At 36.9% G+C, this 23,654-nt stretch overlaps 1 pseudogene; it reads right to left on the bottom strand.

Annotated features, from left to right (window-relative positions):
* Positions 1 to 537: 537 nt before the first annotated feature.
* Positions 538 to 22,882, bottom strand: LOC149208642 (phytochrome pseudogene; annotated as a pseudogene).
* Between the last annotated feature and the right edge of the window lie 772 nt (positions 22,883 to 23,654).

The following is a 23,654-nucleotide window of genomic DNA, read 5'->3' as shown; positions in this document are numbered from 1 at the left end:
AGAAAAGGTTGTAGAGGAATCCATAGAGGAAGATTGGTTTTGCTAGCTGATTTCTTCTAGCTATGCCCTGTTTCTTGATACCTTCTATTCTTATTTCTCTGATATTTTTATCTATGTCAGTGATGTTTGTCACTATCATGGGTTCTTAGTCAACAAAATTGGCTTGCTATGAGGGCAACCTTTTCAACATGAAATAATAATTGAGTCTCCTTCGACATGCAAAAAGGAAAGCATCTTTCACTGCACCTTTGACTAAGAATTTCGATTTGAACCGTCAGAATCTTCATATGTGAATTTATCATCCTTCTTTACAAAGAAAAGGATCATCTCTGAGCAGGTCAACACAATGCTTACACAATTCTTCCTCTAATAAATGATATTTTATGTAGCTTAATGGTGCTCCTTCGTTTGCTACCAGGGGTTCCTTTAATGAGGGAAATTATGCCACCTATTTATCCAGCTATCATTTTGAATGATATATATATGCCCTTCAAATCTGGAGCTGCAGATTGTATGCCTTGAAGAATTAGAGCCTCTTTATCTCCAAGGCGAAGTCCACTCAGAACACCATCCACATTCATTTGTTCCAAATATGGGAGGAATTAGGGGACTTGGATTCTGAACTATTGTCTTGTAGTCACCTTGAATGCGAGTGAACTTGTCCATAACGATCTTCTGCCCAGTCACATCTTGGGAAACAAAGCACACTCCCACAACATTCTCCTTCAGGTCCCTGCTCGAGCAAGCATTAACGAGTAAAACTACTGGACCTTTTTCCTCCTCTGAGCCATGTCTTTTCAGCTCAATTTGAACATTTTTCTTTTCAACTCCTTGCAAAGTCAAATGTAGCATCGTTCTCAGCTGAAGTTTCCTCGACGATATTGATTAGAGGCTCCCCAAGACCTCTTCCACTGACAACCCTGTAAGTTCGACAACTTTTCTATTCCATCCATTTACTACTCCATAAGCATCGACTGCCAAGATTGGAGTCTTTGTTGTTTCAATCAGTCTCACCATCTCATTTGTCACTACATTCAATTCATCCATTTCCTGAAGTTTCAAATCAGTGAGTTACCTATTTATCGAGATATTTTTGCTATTTTCATCAGTTTCTTTGCAGGAACCTCGCAGTATTAACTGCAATGAATGGATGGCATCCATCTCAACATCCTCCCAAGGCAAACTCCTCATTTTTTACATTTCAAGGAATGCATCAAATGAAGATCGTGGATGCGTTTTCTTACCATCGTCTCTGTCCTATAGGTCATGTTTGGCACCTCCCCATTTGATTTCTTTTGCAGTATGGGATATGAACCAAAACAAAAGTCTTTTGAATTAATTCACACCGCAACAATTCCACAAACTGCATTCCTTAATGATCCCGCTCCGGGATAGCTTGCATAAACATGATGATCTGTGCTCAAACCTATGGAATACATGTGATGCTCAGAAAGCCATGCAACGATATCTTGGATCTGAGCCTCAGTAGGAGTTACCCCCAGAAGACAAAAGTTTTCTTCATAGTAAAGGGTAGCACCATTGCATTTTACAAGATCCATGATGTTGGGCTTCCGAGTGACAATTCCCAAGGGTGTGTCGTGAAGCAGCATGTCACAGAGCAATGCTTGAGTGCGCAAAATTCACTTTTCTCTCATCTGAGCAGCCAATTCAACTTCCTTGTTTAGCTAAATTCCAAAAACTTGCATTAAGAACTCATAGGCATACCTCAAAGGAAATGGAACATAGCATGGACTAGTGTGATGACAAACCACCAGTCCCTAAAGCATTCTTCCTTTCTGCTGCATCTGCCCCTCGCTACCTCTATCCAATTCCTTCTCATTGATTACTACAACCATTACTAGAGATGTTATAGAACCCATGTTGGCCATGTATTGAGCATGGAAACCATGAGGTGCTATCAATGTAGATCCACAGAAACTTAGGTCTCTAGGCAATCTCTTGTCCTGAATCACTGTTACAGGTTGTGTATAGCAATCACAAATCATTCTTACTCTGTTCCTCATAAAAAAAAATCTTGAAACCTGAAGGACATCAGTTGTAGGGTAGTGAAGACCCAAATAAGGTTCTAAATCATATCTTCTAATCTCAGATATCACCTCACCATGATCATCATCATGAAATTTATAAGACATAACACGGTCATAGCCTATAAGGTCACACACCTCTTGTACAATCATGTCACACAATAGCCCAATATTTCCACCAGGGATCGATTTCCAACTGTGATATTGCCTTTTGCAACAAGATTATAGGATTGTAATGCTCTCATTGCAAAGGTGGAAACATACAAAGTCCCAATAGGCTCAAAATCCATCACCAACGCCACATCAATTCTATGGAGTATAGCATAGAAGGGCTTAATGGAACTCTTGGAATGGACCAAAATAGGATTCAGAAGATTGAGTTCTTCAAACTTGGCAACCTTCTGCAATGCCATGGTGCTCGAAGGAGTGAACAAGGTCCTTGCATCACTGCCAATACAAAGAATTTGTTGGTCCTCCATGCTGGGAACTGCATGAGTTGACACCTGAAACATATCTGGGGGATTTCACTGTAAGCAATCAATTCAAAAGTTTTCTCATTCACTGCAACCATGCACCCAAATGGATGAATAAGCTTTCTCCTTTGTATTTGATGCAGATATGCACTAACTTCAACTGATGGAACAATCTCTAAATCCTTGTTATCTGTTCTGGAGTCACAACTTTCAACACCTTGAATTTTAGGCCAGGCATCCCAGCTTTAAGAAATTTAAGAACTTGCCTTAATCCCTCATCTACCACATCTGCATCATCATTTTTCTTTGTGTCAGTATCTGAGTCTTCAGTAGCTTTAAGTGATAATGAAAAGGAAGCATCTGTAGATTGTCCATTCTGTTGCAATTAGACCACATGCTCCTTGTATTCTTGATTTTTGTTAAGAAAAATTAAAATATAAGAATGCATGGAGCTCCTACAGCCTTAAACACCAACAAAATTTTCCCATATAAATCATTTTTAACAAAACATTATATGTGATAACATGACCAAATGCATGAGAGAGAAGGCGCCAAGCGTTGGCCTCAATCCCAAACTTGCAGAGTAAGAAAGCATGGCTTTGGGTTCACAATGTTAGCCTTCTTTGCCTCCTGGAGAATAGATCTAAAATCTGGCGGGCATGCTAAACCGAAAGTGGCATCGACCCTCGATCCTTCCAAATGCGCCCTTCCTTCTCCTTCTTCCTCATGGACAAACCTTTCAAATGGAGGGAAATAAACCATTTTGATATTTGGACAAAACTTTCAAATGGAGGGAAATAAACCATTTTAATATTTGAAAGAAACAAATCCATGAAACCTTAATGAAAATTAAATGAAATGCTCTTCTATTTATCAAGGGAATTAAATAAAAGGTTGAGTCTACCAAAAGATAATTTTGTTAGACATTTGAAAAACAAACATATAAATATTAATTTTTCTTGATACTTATTAGATAAACAGATGTTCATGATTTTTTTTTCTAGAATAAAGATTTAACGACAAACAAAACCTCAGAGCTGCACAAGCTCAATGTCCAATGAGGCTCTAGATCTCCTAGGCCAAATCTAAAGAGATAAGCCAGATCTAAAGAGAAAGATATATAAACTGAAAAGGATACCAACTTTAATTCTCAACAAAGCTTCAATGCACCTTCCAGAACTTCAGTTCTCCTTGCCATTTTTCATGGAAATCGTGGTTGTTGTTGCTCAAGACTTTCTGCTAGAGGGGAAGGTAGAGCTGCAAGGTAACATGTGTGTTAATATGCCCTGGAATTGTTAGAGGGTGTTTAATATGAAATTATGTCTCTTCTTCATTGATTACACATACAAATGATTATTTTTACATCTTTATATAAAATTAAGGATCATTTTATAGTTTATTTAATAAATAAAAGGTTTAGTCTTTTCTTTTGTTTAATGGGAGGTACTTTTTTATTGTAAATAATTATTAATTTATGAAAGAAAATATGTTTTTGTGTTACTAAATATCAATTGAGTGGGATTTTGGTTGATTTATCAAAAGTGAATTATGGTGATATCAAAACAAGTTTTGTGTGGTTAAAAAGTGAAGAAAAGTACTAATGTTATGGTAATGATCAATCATTATTTCCAATTAAATGTTTGGTTTAATAAGGATAATTCAATGGTGAGAGAGATTTGGTAGTGGTGGCGCATAACAAAATATCCAATGGTGAGAGAGCATTGGAAACGTTATAAAAGGACAAGAGACTATTGAATAAAAGTAATATTAGAAAACATAAAACAATATGAAAGAAAATTTCTTGAGTATCAGCAGATGAAGAAGATAATTGAGCTTGGGCTAGTTGGTACTGAAGTTCTTTTGCTTCAATTTCAAAGAGACCCGTTACTAGAATTTTTTCTCCATCAAATCTGTATTACGAAATTTCTTCCCATATTTGAGCAGGTTCATATGCATTGGTGAAATTTTCCACGATCTTCTGTTGATATTTGGATTTTGGATTTTGTGGGAAATTTGTAGCTCGATGGCCTTTCTTCTTACATATATAATAGTCAGAATTCTTTGAAGGAATCTTCCTTCATTTAAATAACGATTTTTCCCTGGTTGAGATGATGTTTAATAGAGGGAGTCAACATGGGAAATGTAATATTTTGGCTCTCACATGTTTTAGAAAATTGATATCGCTCGATATCTCTTTGTCCATAAACATTAGGGGTGGAAAAATAGCATAGCTTCTAAACTAAGTTTGTTCCAACTTATTTATATCTTGAACCACAAATTGGTGTTGATCTCATGGATATGATAGAAATTCGGTGGCTTGTAGGATAGTATTGTCATAAAATAAGAAGGGTAGGCATCAAAATAATTTTGTGTGGCCAAGTGAAGTAGTAATGTCATAAGATTAATGATCATTTCCAATGAAATGTTTGTTTTAGTAAGGATAAATAATCTATGGAGATTTCCCATGATGTTCAGTAGAGGGATTCAACATGGGAAAGGTGATAGTTTGGCTCCACATGATTTAGAAATTGATATCTTTGTCTATAAAAATTAGAGGCAGAAAAAAAATCCTAGGCTCTAGAGCTAAGTTTGTTCCAAATTAGCTATATCTTGAACCACAAATTGTTGTTGACCTCATGGATATGATAGAAATTTGGTGGCTTGTAGGGTAGTCTCGTCATGAAATAATGTTGTCACTTATTAGCTAGTCATATATTTTAATCCTAGACTAAATTAGTCAATTAATTTAGTCACTTATTAGCTAGTTGTATATTTTATCCCTAGACTAAATTAGTCGTTTAAGTTAGTCTTTTTTAGTTTTATCACTTAAAATTTCTCAAATTTAGAAGTAATTTACTTGAAATAATTGTGGTGACTAACTTTTTTAGTTGCCTAGTCATTAATTTCATCATTTTCTACTAGTGTTTTCCTCCCAAGTGGTCTCTTTCAGGCCAAAGTGCTTCCGTTGCACTTTAACTTGGGGGATGGTTTGCTTCCGTAAGATGGTTTCTCTCCAATTTAGAATACGAAGAGGTTCTACCAGGAACCCTCCCTCGGGCTCGACCTGCACAATTTACAACAAGCTATTAGATTTGCACCAAACAACAATTTTAATGTCACATGTTCATTTCTTTTATTATGTGTATACTTTCCCAGCTAATTATGTGTTGAGGGTTGCATATATATATATATATATATATATATATATATATATATAGATATATTTTTAGCAAAGAGACATGAAAAACATTATGAACCTGGATGTGGCCTAGGAGTGCTAATTTGTATGCCACTGGTCCAATGCATTCCAATATTTTGAACAATTTGCAGTATCGAGGTGCCAGTTTGGCGCAACCCTTCCACTGTAAGGTGCTTTTTCATGGTTCAACTTTTAAGTACACATGGTCCCCTAATTGAAAGTCTTTATGAGTCCTCTTCGTATCTGCATAAACCTTTTGTCTATCCTGAGCGGCTTTTATGTTTTGGGGAACCTTTTTCACTATGGCCTCTATTTTAGCTAACATATCCGGACCCAATGCTAACTTATTAACTGGGTTATTCCAGTCCGTGGGTACCCGACACTTCCTTCCATACAACATCTCGAAAGTGTTCATACCCAAAGATTCATGGTGGCCATTGTTATAGGAGAATTCCACTAAATGGAGGTAGTCTTCCCACTTGTGTGGTTGTTGCATGACGAACATCCTTAACATGTCTTATAGAACTTGATTCACTCATTCCGTCTGGCCATCTGTTTGCAGATGGTAGTCAGTACTGAATTGAATCTCGGTCCCCAATCTAGCAAAGAGTGTTTTCCAAAATGTGGATGTAAACTTTACATCCTTGTCAGAAATCACTACCCAATGGATTCCATATAATCGGAAGATTTCCCGCATGAATATGTCTATGATCTCCACAGTCTTGTAGGTGGATTTCATAGGTATAAAGTGGGCTATTTTACTTAGCTTGTCCACCACCACCATGATTGAGTTGTGCTACTTCTTAGTGTGGGGTAGTCCACTAATAAAATCTAGAGTGATGGTCTCCCATTTCCACTCGGGGATGGGTAATGGTTGCAGTAGTCCAGCGGGATGTTGATGCTCTACCTTCACCAACTGACACTCCAAACACTTTAATAATTATTCTGCAACATCCTTTCTCAAACCCAGCTAGAAATAACTTTTCCAGATAGTTGTCAAAATTTTCTAGTATCCTCGGTGAGCGGCATAAGGTTTCCTATGAAATTCATCCAGTAACAATTGTTTGACAGAGTTTTGGTTGGGAATATAAACCATGTTTCTGAATGTCAACATTTAATCTGAAGTTATATAATAGTCTGATTGTTTTCCCTTGTTCTAATCCTCTACTGTTTGTTGCCACAGAAATTCATATTCCGAGTCTTTGTGGGATGCTTCCCTAATAATTTTTGAAAGGTTAGACTGTATTTAACTGAATTGTATTTCATATATGCAATGCATTTTCTTTCTTAATGCATCAGCCACTCAATTTTCTTTTCCTTTAAGGTGCTTCATCTCGAAGTCGAATTTGCTCAGAAAAGCAGTCCACCTGGCCTGCCGAGCATTTAAACTGTATTGATTAATTTTTTTTGTTAAACTACTATGATCAGTTAACAAAAAAAACTTATTTCCTAGGAGGTAGTGTCGCCACATTTGAAGTGCATGCACTACTACAGTGTTGAAGCCCCGAAAATTGGGTCTACAACAAGGGGGATACCCACCCAGTCTGGACCTTGAAAGTAGCTCCTTTTCCGTTTGGGATGGTAGGTCTGACTGGGGATAATGGGACCAATTTCCCAATTTGTGTGTGATGATAAGAGTTGATGTTTCCCTTTCTAATGATTTCTAAATAAAACAATTTTAATCTAAGTCTAATTTAAAACATGCAATTATATCCTAATGAATAGAAACATCTAATTCTAAAACTAACCTGGGATTTTAACTTTTTATTTATGCGATCTAAAATAGTTTCTAACAACGATTGGTAATAAAGATCATTCAATCACTACAAGAAAAGAATTCATTAAAATTAAATTGTTTCGTATAAGAAATTAGCCGAAACAATTGTGAGAAGAATATCACATAATAAGTCATTCATACATTAAGCATAAACAGAATAGTCATCACCGTACAAAAGTGCCAAATGATAACTCAAACATTCAAGCTAAATATATAAACAACTGAACATAACATATTACTTTAACACATAAACAAAAATCATTAAGAGATAAAAGTACCATTGATAACAAGTCCTACTCATGAGCTTCAGCAATATAGATTTATTTCTTCCTAATTCAATATCTTCTAAGAGTACAGAAATGCATTTCAGTAGCAAACATTAAACACAGATATCAATAAATCTCGTTCCATTCATTCATCAAAACCTCCTTCAAGGGTGTAGAAGTGCATGTTCTTAGGAAACGTTTTTGACAAATTTCTGGACCCCTCTCTAGATGCATGAGAGGGGTTAAAATACTACTAACTATGTGCTAAAAATAGTTTATTACAAAAATATAGCAGGAGGTTTAAATGACCGTCCTCATCTAAGGCAAAAATAAATCAAAAATAAAACTAAAACTGTATCTAGAAATTAACCATCTATGCATCTGTTCTCTGAGATCGCAAACATTCAGCATAGGCTTGAGGAGCGTCGGTTGGCCGACCTCCTATTTTAGTTGTCCTGCGAAAACAGAATCGGCAAGTGCTGGCGCTATATTGTTGGTAGAATTTGTAAGGCACTTTAGAGTCATGCATTGACTGTGCGGTTTAACCAAGTACTGCCAGTAAGTGTCCCAATTCAACTTGGTTAACTTCTTGATGGACTCTGCCTTTTCCTCAGCCTTCTGTTTCCAGCTTGTCTGCAGTTGTTGTGCCTTTGGGAGAAATCCCGGAGCGGTTTCTGATATCAGGTTTTCTCTATGCAGATTTTCATTGACACAGTCAATGACGTTGTTCGTCGTTGTCGTTGCTTCTTCTACTGCCTATTCTACCTTTTTAATCTGTGCATCCCACTTATGGAACAACATTTCTTTATGGGCTTCATTGATTTTGAGCAAGCCTGCTTTCTTTCCTTCCTCTGATTCCTGCCAAATCAAATAATCAGAAATTCTTTTATCAATTAAATCATAATCAAGTTGCAAATCCACGACTTGACTTGTAATTTTATCGCTCATCTCGTAATGGGAACTCCATTACGATATTCTTTGGTAGAGTGCCTCTTGCTGTTGCAAGAGTTGGTCATTCAAGGCAAGGGCTTCTGAGACACACTCTGTAATTTTGGGGTCATCTCTATGCACTTCTAGCATAGCCTGTAATTGGTGTTCTTTTTCAGCCAAATTGTTTTGATACCCCAGCTGCATCTATTGAAAATTTTGTTGTAATTTTTCTAATTTCTCCTGTGCTTCTCGGTTGGCACTGGCCTACTGTAGCTGTTGTTGCAAAACTAGGATTTGTTCCTCTTTATCCTTAAGTAATAGTTGTACCTCGGATGCTTTATCGATAGTAGCAGAAGCATAGGCTCCTGCGATCTGGGATAACTTAGTCAAATTTTTAGTAGGGTCAGTGGTAGGGTCTTGCCAAAGGACATCTAGCTGCTCTGCCTCAGGTGAGAGCACGCTGTCCAATTTCCGTTTCTTTCTTTGTCTTCTTACCACTTCCTTGTGCTGCGGACTATAAAATACATCTAGAGGAGGAATCTCCTCTATCTTCAGCATGATTTCAGACGATGGGGTTATGGGAATATGCTGCATTTCTGGAGTGTTGCTGACTGTTTCAATGACCATATCTATCATTGTCTGCATTATATTCTCAGGTGTCTTCGCGTTCTTCTCTTTAGTATTAATCAATTGATTAAATGTTTTCCATTCTTTATCCAACTCAGTTCTCACTAGCTCTGGTGGCTGGATGAGGGGAGGGGGAACCTTCACCTGTGGTGTCGTCAAAACTTGTTGCTCTGGGTGCTCTTTAGATTGGGTAGTATCTCTGACTGACCCTTCACTTTTATTATGGTCACTCTCGGACTGTTTAGAGTGTTCTGGTGATTCTTCCCAGACTTAGACCTGGACTTGTCTGTACCCGAGCTTCCACTTAAACTGACGCTGGGAGTTGGCTCCCTTATTGGTTCTAAGCGCAACTTATCCAAGGGGATGTTTGCTAATCTCCTCTCTCTGTACAGTTTGAATTCTTGGAACTCCACTGGGGGAAATTGAATTTGAGCCATATGGAAAATGTCTTTCTGTGTGCTTTTCTACTAGAAGATGTCATCAAAGAGATCATCTTCTTTAGAAAATACCTTTATCTTGACAGCTGTAGTAAAATTCTTAATGAAATCAAAGGGATCGAATCATCTCCCTAGAAATTTAAACAGTTGTAGACTCAGCATGTTGTCTACTTCTTTGAATGCATGACCTAAATCAAATAGTGAAAAGGTCCCACAGGCCGCAGGAAACTGTGGCCAGATGGCCTTCTTCTTGTCTTTCAATTCTTTGCTCATTCCTCCCACCCCGCAAGTCTGGTAGGCAATTTCTCGAGCCAATAACTTATCAGGAACATATAAAGGAAGCACATGAGGGGAAGCGATGCTTCCAAATACTTTTATGTAAGTGCAAAACTCTTCTCCAAACCATCTTCCGACAAGGAGAATATCAACTTCCGCTTCGGGGGAAAATCTTGGGGCATCCTTATTATACAACATTTTATGAAGAGGTAACATAAGTCCATGACAAATGCTATAAAATTATGGGATAAACTTGGAATCCCACAATTCCTTATGGTAAATGTGAATGGGAAAGGGATTCTGTATAGTCCACTTCCAACCCATTAAAGGAAATATGGAAAAAGAACAGATTGCATCCATAACATAAGAAGCTAAAAAGAAAGGAGGATAAATCCTCTAAGAGGGAGTTCTTTTAGACCAGTAATTCCAAATAGCCGAGGCTAAATTATCAGAGAATATCTGAGCCCAATCCATAATAGTGGTGTTAGTGGTTGCATCTAATAGGGGTAGCCACTCGGATGAAAACTGGTTGATGCCAGGCCTTCCAAATAGCCTACATAGCATAGCAGTAGTAAAACAATATGGGGAGGAGAGGGAACCAGTACTGTACATACCATGTTTGTCCTTTTTCAATGGCTCTTCCTTTGTCGATCAGTTCTTGGTGCATTCCACCAAATTTTCTTTTTCTTTGGCCAACTTCTCCACGAACTGTTTGTTGTAGCTTGCCTGCGGCTCTAGTAAATGATACATAAGCCTTAAATCCTATGGGGTGAATGACTCGATGAGCTCTTGGCTTCGAGACTTGAATTGTCTGTCTGTTATATCAGCACTGTCCAATACCCACTTGACCATGTCTGTATATGGAAGTATCTTAGGCCTTGCTGCTATTCGGTGCAGGAATGAACATGCAAGTTCAGTAATTGATGCTTCAGATGACCCGCGTGAGTCTGTTGTCACTTTAACTTCCATAACTCTGGGGTTTTCTTCTTCGAGCAGACTGTACATGCCTTCCCAAGTGGATATGCTGGCATCTCTAGTACAGGTGGTGTCTGTGAATAAGGGCATCATCTCTTTTTCCTCAGCAACCGGAGCTTTTCCCTTCTTTCCCATTACGTTCTGCACACTGCTGTGTATATTATTCTGCTTGCCGCTCCTACAAGTTTACAAGTAAGGAAAGAATAATGGTAAGAGATAAGGTGATGGGAAAGCTCTTAATTCCAAAATCATATCAAATATATCACCCTACGTGAAACAACCTTTCGATCATATCTAAATATTATCTCATAAATGATCATCAATAAACCACTAAGTTGAAATTAATGCCCATAACTCGGTATCAGATTACGAGAAATATTTCATTGAACAATGAGCCTTGCTAATCTATGATAAAGAGATTTTGCGATTTTCTTCGCAATATCGTATATCGCAATATCACTAATCCTTTTCATTAAAAATCATTTATCTCTTTATGCGACTACGAGATGCGATTTGCGAGATGCTTTATCGCATATCGTAGGATCGGGATGTTTTATGTTAGGTGGTACTTGCGGCATACGAAATTTTCGATGTGCGATGAGTCTTTAAGGCGTGCAATCTTGCATCATCGCGTTTTTGCAATTTCGAAAGTTTGTTTATATGATGTCTTTCATTACCCTTTTGCGATGAGATGTTTTATTGTTAAGAGAATGATTTTATTCGAAACTTATCATAAAACTTAAGTTTTTTGGGTTTTGCAGATGTTTTTCCTAAGTTTATGATAGTGTGTTTTATTCAAAGGAAAATATAAGTGCTGGTTTTTATTTTTTAGAAGGGTCCCCATTTATTTAGTTTTATTACTAATACTAAATAAAATGGGGGTTGTTGCTGGCCACAACAATTGGTGATTCACTAGGAAGAACCAACTATCTCTGATTATCTTTTGAATTTTCTAAAACTTCCAAAACAGAAAAGTTTTCTGGAAAATCAAAATTTATTATAGAAATATAAAGTGCAAAATGCCTTTAGCCATTAATGGTAGTTTGTTTCTTCCATGATAACTCTGATTATTTTCTTCCCAAAGCTAGTCATTGTATTTACATCAGCCACTACTTGGTTTTATAAAGATAAAAACAAAGAAATCTCTGTATATCAGTTTTAAGTATGCTCATTTATCGTAGGTAGAGCATCTGCTGCTATTAGGCATTCATAGCCTCAACAAGGTTACCTGTTATCCAACAATGATCCTATATCCTACTTGGAGAAATATACAATTTTCAAAGATAAATCCAGATCCACACTTGTTGCTTTTGTTTTCTTTTAATTCTTAAAGAAAAATGTCTTGGTTTGGTAGCCAAATTATGACAGTGCCATTCACTTGATTTATAACTTTGCTGAACAAGCTAGCTCGTGATGACACCCCTTGTCTTTTGATTGCAACAATCTTGAGTCATTGCCCTGTTTTGGTATGCAGTTTTGGAAATGTCAGCAAGTTATAATATCTATGATCATGATAAGTCGGCTCATGATGAGACCTCTTATTCTTTAAGTCTATAGTGTATCATTGGATTACTCCTTGAAACTCGTAATTCCCTAGGTGGGGAGGAAGTCATTGGTTTCTTAAGAATAGCTCTGGATGACAACTATAAAGTTTTTTGAAGGCATCTTTTCTACAGAGAACCTTTGTTTTGTTATTGATTCTTTTCATGACTGATATAAAACAAATTCCCACTAAAGGTTGTTTTTATCAAAATTTGTAAGGCTGAAACTAGTGAAATTTTAGGCTTGTAGCATTTGACTGTATCTTTCAATAATAATGATTAATTTTCCAAATCAATTCTATTTATATAAGCAAAAAAATGAAATTTAAAAGAAACACTAATCTTTTTCGTGAATTCCAAAGTAACCATTTACAACCTGTTTTATTATCAAAATAAAGCTATAAATAATAATTTACAAAAATAGAAGAGGTCATCTTCTATGGAAAATATTTTTTAAGGATCTACCCATTAACAGGTAAATATTCCCTTTTCACTGCTAAATCTTGCAACATGAAAGTTGATGGACCTATGATTTCAATAATTTGGAATGGTCCAAGCCACATTCGTTGGAATTTAGAATGTTTTCCTTTTTCTTCATGAGCCTTGTCCCATTTCAATACAAATCTCCAATTTGAAAATCCTTCCTAGATACCATGTTTGAATCGAAGGAAGCATTTACTAATGCTTGATGATGAGCGTGTGTGATTTTAGCCTATTCTCGTTGCTCTTCTAGCTTAAGGATCTGCAGTTGTCTTAGTTGTAAAGATGAAGTTGGTGTTTCGTCAATAAATTGAACTAAGGCCAAAGAAGGAATTGCTAGATGAGTTGGGAGAACTACTTATTTCCCATAAACGAAATTAAAGGGAGAAGTGCCAATGGAAACCTTTTGAGTTATTCGGTCTTCCCAAAGAGCATACATCAAAGATTTGTGCCAATTTTTATGATTCTGATCAATGGTTCGCTGAATGATTCTGATTAAGTTTTTATTGGTTGATTTGGCCAACCCGTTCCCTTGTGGGTAATAATTAACAGGATATTTAAGATTAAAACCTCTTTTAAGTGCAAATTTAGTCATAGCATTGACAGAAAAATATGATGTATTATCAAACATTAAAGCAGAGGGCAAACCAAACCTGGTAATTATGAACTGATCTATGAAATCGATGATATGTTCAGCATTAACTATCTTGAGAGGAACTGTTTCTACCCATTTAGTAAAATAATCAGTAGCTATAAGGATGTACCTATGCTATTTAGAAGAGCGAGGAACGATCTCACCTATTATATCCAATCCCCATTGATCAAAGAGTTGATTGATATTGATTGGTTGCAATCGTAATGATGGTTTCTTCTATCTTCCGGCAGCAGTTTGACAAACCTGACATTTCCTTACATAGGCATGTGCATCTTTAAATAGTGTAGGCCAATAGTATCCTGCGCGCAAAATTTTATGTGTTGTAGCATCTCCCGCATAATGTCCACCTGCTGGTCCATCATGGAGTTCCTGCAACACTTTTTCAGCTTTAGATTTCTCAAGACATCGAAGAAGAACAGAATCATAATTCATCCTAAAAAGCACATCGTTTACGAGTTGATACTGCTTGGCTTTCAATCTCAGGGCTCTTTTCTTTGTATAATTCAGATTTGAAGGAGCATATCTATTTTTTATATAAAATATGATATCAGCATATCTTGATTCAATATCATTTAGGCTTACCTCATACGTTTGTACCTCTTGATTTGGGGATGGTATTTCAGAAATAAGCGATGCTCCAGCCAACATCTTGCAAAAGCCTTAACCTTTTACAATATTTGCTATCTTGATCTCAGCATCGTATTATTGTAGGGCGGTGACCCAATTTGCTCTCTTTTCACACACGTCTTTTTGTACTAAGAGATTTCTTACCGCTGGAAACAATACTATGATTTTTGTATGGGTTTTAAGAAGAAAGGGTCTAAAATGTTTGATCACTTTGAAAACAGCATAAGCTTGTTTCTCAACGTCAGAATAATTTAATTCAGCCTCTTGCAAATTTGAACTAAAGAAGGCAATTAGGGCTTCCACCTTGTCTTGATTGGCTTGAGTGAGTATTGTAGCATATGACTTCTCAGAGGAAAATGTATATAAAATAAAAGGATTGGAAAAATTTGGAGTTGCTAGGGATGGGGCATTAACAATCGCTTGCTTAATCAATTTGAATGATTCATACTATGCTTCACACCATTTGAAGAGTGAATTCTTCTTTATCATTGCTTGTAATGGTGACATAATCCTTGAGAAGTCTGGAACAAATCTTTTAACAAAATTAATCTGGCCAAGGAAGGATTGCATGGCTTTCTTATTATGTGGTAAGGATATTTCAGAAATCTCCTTAATTCTATTGGGATCAATATGGATTCCATATTTTGACACTATGAATCCAAGAATTTTTCCTTCACTTAATGCAAAAAAGGACTTTTTGGATTAATTGAAATTCCATACCTTTGACAACGTTGGAAGATCTGCTTTAAGTCTCTGAGGTGATTACCACGTTTTTTAGAACATATTGTTACGTCATCCAAGTAAATCACCATTGATTTGTTTACTAATCCCTTAAATGAGATATCCATGGCCCTTTGAAATGTGTCACAAGCGTTAATCAGCCCAAAATGCATCTTTTGATATGCATAAGTACCCCATTTGGTTCTGAATGTGGTTTTTAGCTGATCGTCAGGATGGACCAAAACTTGGTTGTAGCTAGAGAAACCATCTAAAAAGGACATTAATTCTGATCCTGCAACTGCTTGCAATATTTGTTCCATAGGAGGTGGGGGGGAATTATCCTTTTGGCAGGCTTTGTTAAGATTTCAAAAGTCAATACAAATTCTAATGTCTTCGTTTTTCTTTCTGACTGGAACCAAGTTGGAAACCCATCTAGAATGTCGAACGGGAAAAATAATTTTGGCTTTCAATAATTTATTGAGCTCAGATTTAATCTGACTTTCCAGATTAGGATGGATCTTCCTTAGCTTTTGTTGGACAGGTTTTTCATCAGCTATCATTGGGATAGTATGCTGAATGATTGAAGTGTCGTAAGTCTTAAGGTCATCGTAATTCCAGGCAAAGACACTTTTATACTATTTCAGGAGCCGAACAAAGGCTAATTTTTCTTCTGGGGCTAGGCCAAGACCTAGGTTGATATTCTGTGGCTTGGTATCCATTCCTAGGTTTACTAATTCATAGTTCAGATTTGAACTCTGAAGTTTTGAATTGGTAGACCTTTTAATTCGGTCTTTCAAATCATATAGGTCTTCCAACTTGACTACAGATTTTGGTATAGCATTATTGGTGCTCTCTTGTTGTAACTGCTTGTCATGTTAGTCCTCATCAATTATCTGATTAGTATAAGATCCTTCTGATGTTAGGAAACTTACAATATCAGGATCATGGTTAAAAATTCTCCAGTTGGTAACATTATCAGGGATGGAGGATCTAAACATTAATTCGATTGAGAATATGTCTGGGCTATAGTCTTCTGAGGGAATGAGCTTGGAAGCTACATTAGCCAGGAGGTCAGCACTATCATTTTGGAGTCTAGGAATGGATGAAATATTGAATGCTATAAAATGTTCAGTCAGATCTTGCATTAAATATTGATAATTCTTTAAATGACCTGATAGACAATTTATAGTATTTCGTACTTGTTTAATAACAATCTCAGAGTCTCCAAAGACTTGTAGATACTTGATGCCTAGTCCGATTGCCTTGTACATCCCTTGTACTAGAGCTTCATATTCTGCAATGTTGTTTGTGCAATCAAACTCGAGTCTACATGTTAGCATAGTTTTATTCCCCTATGGAATAACTAATACACATCTTGCTCCTGCTCCATCATTAGACTTAGAACCATCAAAAAATAATTTCCAAAATAAAGAAGCATTTATAGAACTATCTATAAAATTAAGGCATTTAGAACTATCTGTTTGAGAAAATTTTTCTACTTGAGACAAAATGGAATGTTCTAAATAAGTGAAGTATGAGCATTAAAATTTCCTAAGAAAGAGTCAACAGAATAGTTGCCACTTATATTGTTGTTGTATGCTACAGGTTCATTTTCTCCTTCCAATTCCATCACTATGTATTTTTGGTGTATTTCTCACTCAACCTTTATCTGATTTGGTTTACCATTGTAAGGGAGCCACATGTGTGACCATTCAGTTGCAAAGTATCCATGAAGCTTCTCACACCAATCCCTACTAAGAATTAAACCATAAAATTCGGGAATGTTTGCAACTAAAATATCAATGACTTGACATACCTTTGGATTAGATGACAGCCTTATGGTAACTTGATTTAGTTCACCAATTACTTCAACTAGCAATCGGTCCAGCTGAAATATCCGTATTGCAGATTTTTGAGGTTGGACGTTTAACTTTGCACATATTGTTTTAGGCAGAATATTAGATGAAGCTCCTGAATCTACCAAACACTTATGCAAGTTTTTATTGAAAATTTTGTAAGTAAGGAGGAATGGGGGAGTATGGGATTTTGACCTACCTCCAATTAAAGCAATATCATTTGGGTCAATTTTATTTGCCATATTAGTTGGAGGTCTTCCCATCTCATGAGAAGCTTGTGAGATTGCAGCGGTAGGAAGAGGTGAAACGAGTATTGCATGTAACTCTTTCAAAAGTAGCTTTTTTTGATGTTTCAATTTGCTCAATTCATGAAAAGTAATGTTATCCCTAGTCTTCTTCATGTCTTCAACAATATTATACTCCATCTCATAAAAAACAATCAGTGTTTTAGATGGAGTTGAGGAATCGGATTGAATTTGGCTTGTTTCAGTCACTTTTGGTGATGATTTCTTACCTGCGACTTTATCCTTGGATATTAAACTCACGCTCTTCTGTTTAGAACTAGGTTGTGGAGGATTAAGTTGATTTCTACTTCTTGTACTAACTGGTGATGCCTCTTGATCCTCTTCATATGGAAGAATGAAGTCCCACATTCACTGTAACTCTACAACTTCATCTTCATCAGTAGGTTCTTCGTTAGAAACTTCCTCTTCTTCTCCTTCAGATTTCATTTGTTATAACATTGGGAGGCTTTGAATCAGTTGAAGGATTTTTTCTATAAGGCTTGTAGGGTTTCTTAGAAGAAGTCTCTGCTACTTGTCTCTTAATGTCAACCATTTCGTTAGACATGGTTTTTAGGACTTTCTGCAATCCTTCTAAATCAAATGGGTATTTTGATTGCTTTTTCTTAGGATCATCTCTAAAAGTAACTTTCTTAGGTTTTCTTTCATCAACATGATTTTTCTTTTCTAAAGCTAAGATACATTTTTATACCGCTCTCGCTTCCTTCATGTTTTCAGCCAATGTTGTCTTGGCAGCCCTATCAACAAAGATCACTATGTTCGATGGTAAAGCACATATGTACCATTCACATCGAAATTCTTCGCTAGGCTTGGAAGCGGTTGGAATTTTATTCAAAAGCTTGTTGAAACATGAGTTAAAATCTTTGATAGGTTCTCTTGATTCAGTCTTTAGATTCGATAGATCATTGATCAATGTTGCTGTAGATCTATCATCGCCAAACTTAGTCAAGAATTTCCCTTGGAAAATTTCCCAACTAGTAATGGACTGTGATGGTAATGAAAAATACTAGGATCCGGCTGCTTCTTGTAAAGTATAAGGAAAAAGTCTAACAACAACGTCTTCATTTGTAACTCCATTTAAATTTATTAATAACATAAAGTTGTTTATGTGTTCTTCTGCTAGCATGCTTGCTTCAGGATTAAACTTGGGCAGCCATTTTTTAGGATGGGCCAGTAATTGACTCAAGGGTGCAAGCATTGAGACTTCCCCTGGATTGTTCCATGGGTTTTGAGCATTCGTTGAACTAATAACAGAGGAAAGCATAGACAAAGTTCCTTGCGGTAGGGATGAGGATGTTAAAGTTCCAGTACTCTGATGTACAACAACTTGAAGTGGAGGGGTGGATGGTTGAATTTGCAATGGAGAAGCTGGAATGGATGTTGATGATGTAAAGAGTCTCACTATCAAACCCTTGAGGTGACTTCCTTGTTCTTTTCCTTTTAGGTAGAGGTAATTCAATTGGTTCAATACCAAAATTTTCACTCTGTAATCTAATAAGAGGATGAGAAGGATTCTATTGCGAAGTCACACTACCTTGAGATATTTCAGACTTTTGCGATGATATGGAAAATCCTTGAAGTTTATGAATTAAAGACTCAACTTCAGGAGGTTCGATAGTAGATTTCTCTGAAATTTTTGGGTTTGTGGTAGTGGTTGTTGTTTTCTCAACTTCTCGCTTAAGATTTAAAGACTTGGAATGCGATGGAGAAGTCGGGGGAGACGTTGAGGGCAATTTACTCTTAGAATGGTATTTATATTTAGATTTACTAGCCATTCATAGTTTGGGGCCCTCACTCTAGCACCAAATATGTTGAAGCCCCGAAAATCGGGTCTACAAAAAGGGGGATACCCACCCGGTCCAAACCTTGAAAGCAGCTCCTTTTCCGTTTGGGATGGTAGGTCCAACTGGGGATAATGGGACCAGTTTCCCAATTTCTGTGTGATAATAAGAGTTGATGTTTCCCTTTCTAAAGATTTCTAAATAAAATGCTTTCAATCTAAGTCTAATTTAAAACATGCAATTATATCCTAATGAACAGAAACATCTAATTCTAAAACTAATCCAGGATTTTAACCTTTTATTTATGCGATCTAAAATAGTTTCTAACAACGATTGGTAATAAAGATCATTCAATCGCTACAAGAAAAGAATTCATTAAAAGTAAGTTGTTTCGTATAATAAATTAGCCGGAACAATTGTGAGAAGCATATCGCATAATAAGTCATTCATACATTAAGCATAAACATAATAGTCATCACCGTACAAAAGTGCCAAATGATAACTCAAACATTCAAGCTAAATATATAAACAACTAAACATAACATATTACTTTGACACATAAGCAGAAATCATTAAGAGATAAAAGTACCATTGATAACAAGTCCTACTCATGAGCTTCAAAAATATAAATTTATTTCTTCCTAATTCAATATCTACTAAGAATACAGAAATGCATTTCAGTAGCAGACATTAAACACAGATATTAATAAATCTCGTTCCATTCATTCATCAAAACCTCCTCCGAGGGTGCAGAAGTGCATGTTCTGAGGAAATGATTTTGACAAATTTCTGGACCCCTCTCTAAATGCATGAGAGGGGTTAAAATACTACTAACTAAGTACTAAAAATAGTTTATTACAAAAATATAGGAGGAGGTTTAAATGACCGTCCTCATCTAAGGCAAAAATAAATAAAAAATAAAACTAAAACTGTATCTGGAAATTAACTATCTATGCATATGTTCTCTGAGATCACAAGCATTCAACATTGTCTTGAGGAGCGTCAGTTGGCCGACCTCGGATTTTAGTTGTCCTACGAAAACATAATCAGCAAGTTCCGGTGCTATCTTCTCGGCAGAATTTGTAAGGCACTTTAGAGTCATGCATTGACTATGCGGTTTAACCAAGTACTGCCAGTAAGTGTCCCAATTCAACTTGGTTAACTTCTTGATGGACTCTGCCTTTTCCTCAACCTTCTGTTTCCAGCTTGTCTGCAGTTGCTGTGCCTTTGGGAGAAATCCTGGAGCGGTTTCTGATATCAGGTTTGCTCTATGCAGATTTTCATTGACACAGTCAATGACGTTGTTCGCCGCTATCGCTGCTTCTTCCGCTGCCTGTTCTGCCTTTTTAATCTATGCATCCCACTTATGGAACAACATTTCTTTGTGGGCTTCATTGATTTTGAGCAAGCCTGCTTTCTTTCCTTCCTCCGATTCCTACTAAATCAAATAATCATAAATTCTTTTATTAATTAAATCATAATAAAGTCGCAAGTCCAAGACTTCACTTGTAATTTTATCGCTCATCTCACAACGGGAACTCCATTGCGATATTCTTTGGCAGAGTGCCTCTTGCTGTTTCAAGAGTTGGTCATTCAAGGCAAGGGCTTCTGAGACAAACTCTGTAATTTTGGGGTCATCTCTATGCACTTCTAGCATAGCTTGTAATTGGTGTTCTTTTTCAGCCAAATTGTTCTAATACCCCAGTTGCATCTATTGAAAATCCTATTGTAATTTTTCTAATTTATCCTCTGCTTCTCGGTTGGCACTGGCCTGCTGTCACTGTTGCTGCAAGACTAGGATTTGTTCCTCTTTCTCCTTAAGTAATAGTTTTACCTCAGACGCTTTATCGATAGTAGCAGAAGCATAGGCTCCTACGATCTCGGATAACTCAGTCAAATTTTCAATAGGGTCAGTGGTAGGGTCTCGCCAAAGGACATCTAGCTGCTCTACCTTAGGTGAGAGTACACTGTCCAATTTCTATTTCTTTCTTTGTCTTCTTACCACTACCTTGTGCTACATACTATAAAATACATCTAGAGGAGGAATCTCCTCTATATTCAGCGTGATTTCAGAATATGGGGTTATGGGAATATGCTCCATTTCTGGAGCATTGCGACTGTTTCAATGACCATATCTGTCATTGTCTGCACTGTATTCTCAGGTGTCTTCATGTTTTGCTCTTAAGTATTAATCAATTCATTAAATGTTTCCCATTCTTTATCCAACTCAGTTCTCACTGGCTTTGGTGGCTGGATGAGGGGAGGGGGAACCTTCACCTGTGGTGTCGTCAAAACTTGTTGCTCTGGGTGCTCTTTAGATTGGGCAGTATCTCTGACTGACCCTTCGCTTTTGTTATAGTCACTCTCGGACCGTTTAGAGTGTTTTGGTGATTCTTTCCCAGACTTAGACCTGGACTTGTCTTTACCTGAGCTTCCACTTAAACTGACGCTGGGAGTTGGCTCCCTTATTGGTTCTATTTGCAACTTATCCAAGGAGATGTTTGCTAATGTCCTCTCTCTGTATAGTTTGAATTCTTGGAACTCCACTGGGGGAAATTGAATTTGAGCCATATGGAAAATGTCTTTCAGTGTACTTTTCTACTGGAAGATGTCATTGAAGAGATCATCTTCTTTAGAAAATACCCTTATCTTGATAGTTGTAGTAAAATTCCTAATGACATCAAAGTGATCAAATTGTCTCCCTGGAAATTTAAACAGTCGTAGACTTAGCATGTTGTCAACTTCTTTGAATGCATGACCTAAATCAAATAGTGAAAAAACCCCACAGGCCACAGGAAACTGTGGCCAGACGACCTTCTTCTTGTCTTTCAATTCTTTGCTCATTCCTCCCACCCCGCAGGTCTAGTAGGCAATTTCTCGAGCCAATAACTTATCAGGAACATACAAAGGAAGCACATGAGGGGAAGCGATGCTTCCAAATAATTTGATGTAAGTGAAAAAATCTTTTCCAAACCATCTTCCGACAGGGAGAATATCAAATTTCGCTTCGAGGGAAAATCTTGGGGAATCCTTATTATACAACATTCTGTGAAGAGGTAACATAACTCCATGACAAGTTCTGTAAAAATACAGGATAGACTTGTAATCCCACAATTCCTTATGGTAAATGTGAATGGGCAAGGGATTCTGTATAGTCCACTTCCAACCCAGTAAAGGAAATCTGGAAAAAGAATAGATTGCATCCATAACATAAGCAACTAAAAGGAAAGGATAATAAATCCTCTAAGAGGGAGTTCTTTTAGACCGGTAGTTCGAAATAGTAGAGGCTAAATTAACAGACAATATCTGAGCCCAATCCATAATAGTGGTGTTAGTGGCTGCATCTAATAGGGGTAGCCACTCGAATGAAAACTTGTTGATGTCAGGCCTTCCAAATAGCCTACATAGCATAGCAGCAACAAAACAATATGGGGAGGAGAGGGAACCAATACTGTACATACCATGTTTGTCCTTTTTCAATGGCTCTTCCTTTGCCGACCAGTTCTTGGTGCATTCCGCCAAATCTTCATTTTCTTTGGCGAACTTCTCCACGAACTATTTGTTGTAGCTTGCCTGTGGCTCTGGTAAATGATACATAAGCCTTAAATCCTATGGGGTGAATGACCCAATGAGCTCTTGGCTCCGAGACTTGAATTGTCTGTCTGTTATATCAGCACTGTCCAATACCCACTTGACCATGTCTGTATATGGAAGTATCTTAGGCCTTGCTGCTATTCGGTGCAGGAATGAACATTCAAGTTCAGTAGTTGATGCTTCAGATGACCCGCGTGAGTCTACTGTCGCTTTAACTTCCATAACTCTGGGGTTTTCTTCTTCGAGCAAACTGTAAATGCCTTCCCAAGTGGATATGTCGGCATCTCTGGTACAGGTGGTGTCTGTGAATAAGGGTGTCATCTATTTTTCCTCAGCAACCGAAGCTTTTCCCTTCTTTCCCATTACATTCTGCACACTGCTGTGTATATTATTATGCTTGTTGCTCCTACAAGTTTACAAGTAAGGAAAGAATAATGGTAAGAGATAAGGTGACGGGAAAGCTCTTAATTCCGAAATATATCAAATATATCACCCTACGAGAAACAACCTTTTGATCAGATCTAAATCTTATCTCATAAATGACCATCAGTAAACCATTAAGTTGACATTAATGCCCATAACTTGGCATCAGATTACGAGAAATATTTCATTGAACAATGAGCCCTGCTAATCTACGATAAAGCGATTTGCAATTTGCTTTGCAATATCGCAGATCACAATATCACTAATCCTTTTTGTTAAAAATCATTTACTTATTTATGCGACTGCGAGATGCAATTTTCGAGATGCTTTATCATATATCGCAGGATCGGGATGTTTTATATTAGGTGGTACTTGCGGCATATGAAATCTGTGATGTGCAATGAGTCTTTAAGGTGTGTGATCTTGCATCATCACGTTTTCACAATTTCAATTTTTTTTTATATGATGTCCTTCGTTACCCTTTTGCGATGCGATATTTTATTGTTAAGAGAATGATTTTATTCGAAACTTATCATAAAACTTAAGTTTTTTGGGTTTTGTAGATGTTTTTCCTAAGTTTATGATAGTGTGTTTTATTCAAAGGGAAATATAAGTGCTAGTTTTTATTTCTTTAGAAGGGTCCCCATTTATTTAGTTTTATTACTAATAA

This window comes from Pinus tabuliformis, chromosome 1_2 (assembly GCF_031772625.1).
Source record: "Pinus tabuliformis cultivar Carrire ecotype Pingquan chromosome 1_2, CPIR1, whole genome shotgun sequence".
Classification (NCBI taxonomy): domain Eukaryota; kingdom Viridiplantae; phylum Streptophyta; class Pinopsida; order Pinales; family Pinaceae; genus Pinus; species Pinus tabuliformis.
This window is presented reverse-complemented; position numbering and strand designations above follow the sequence as displayed.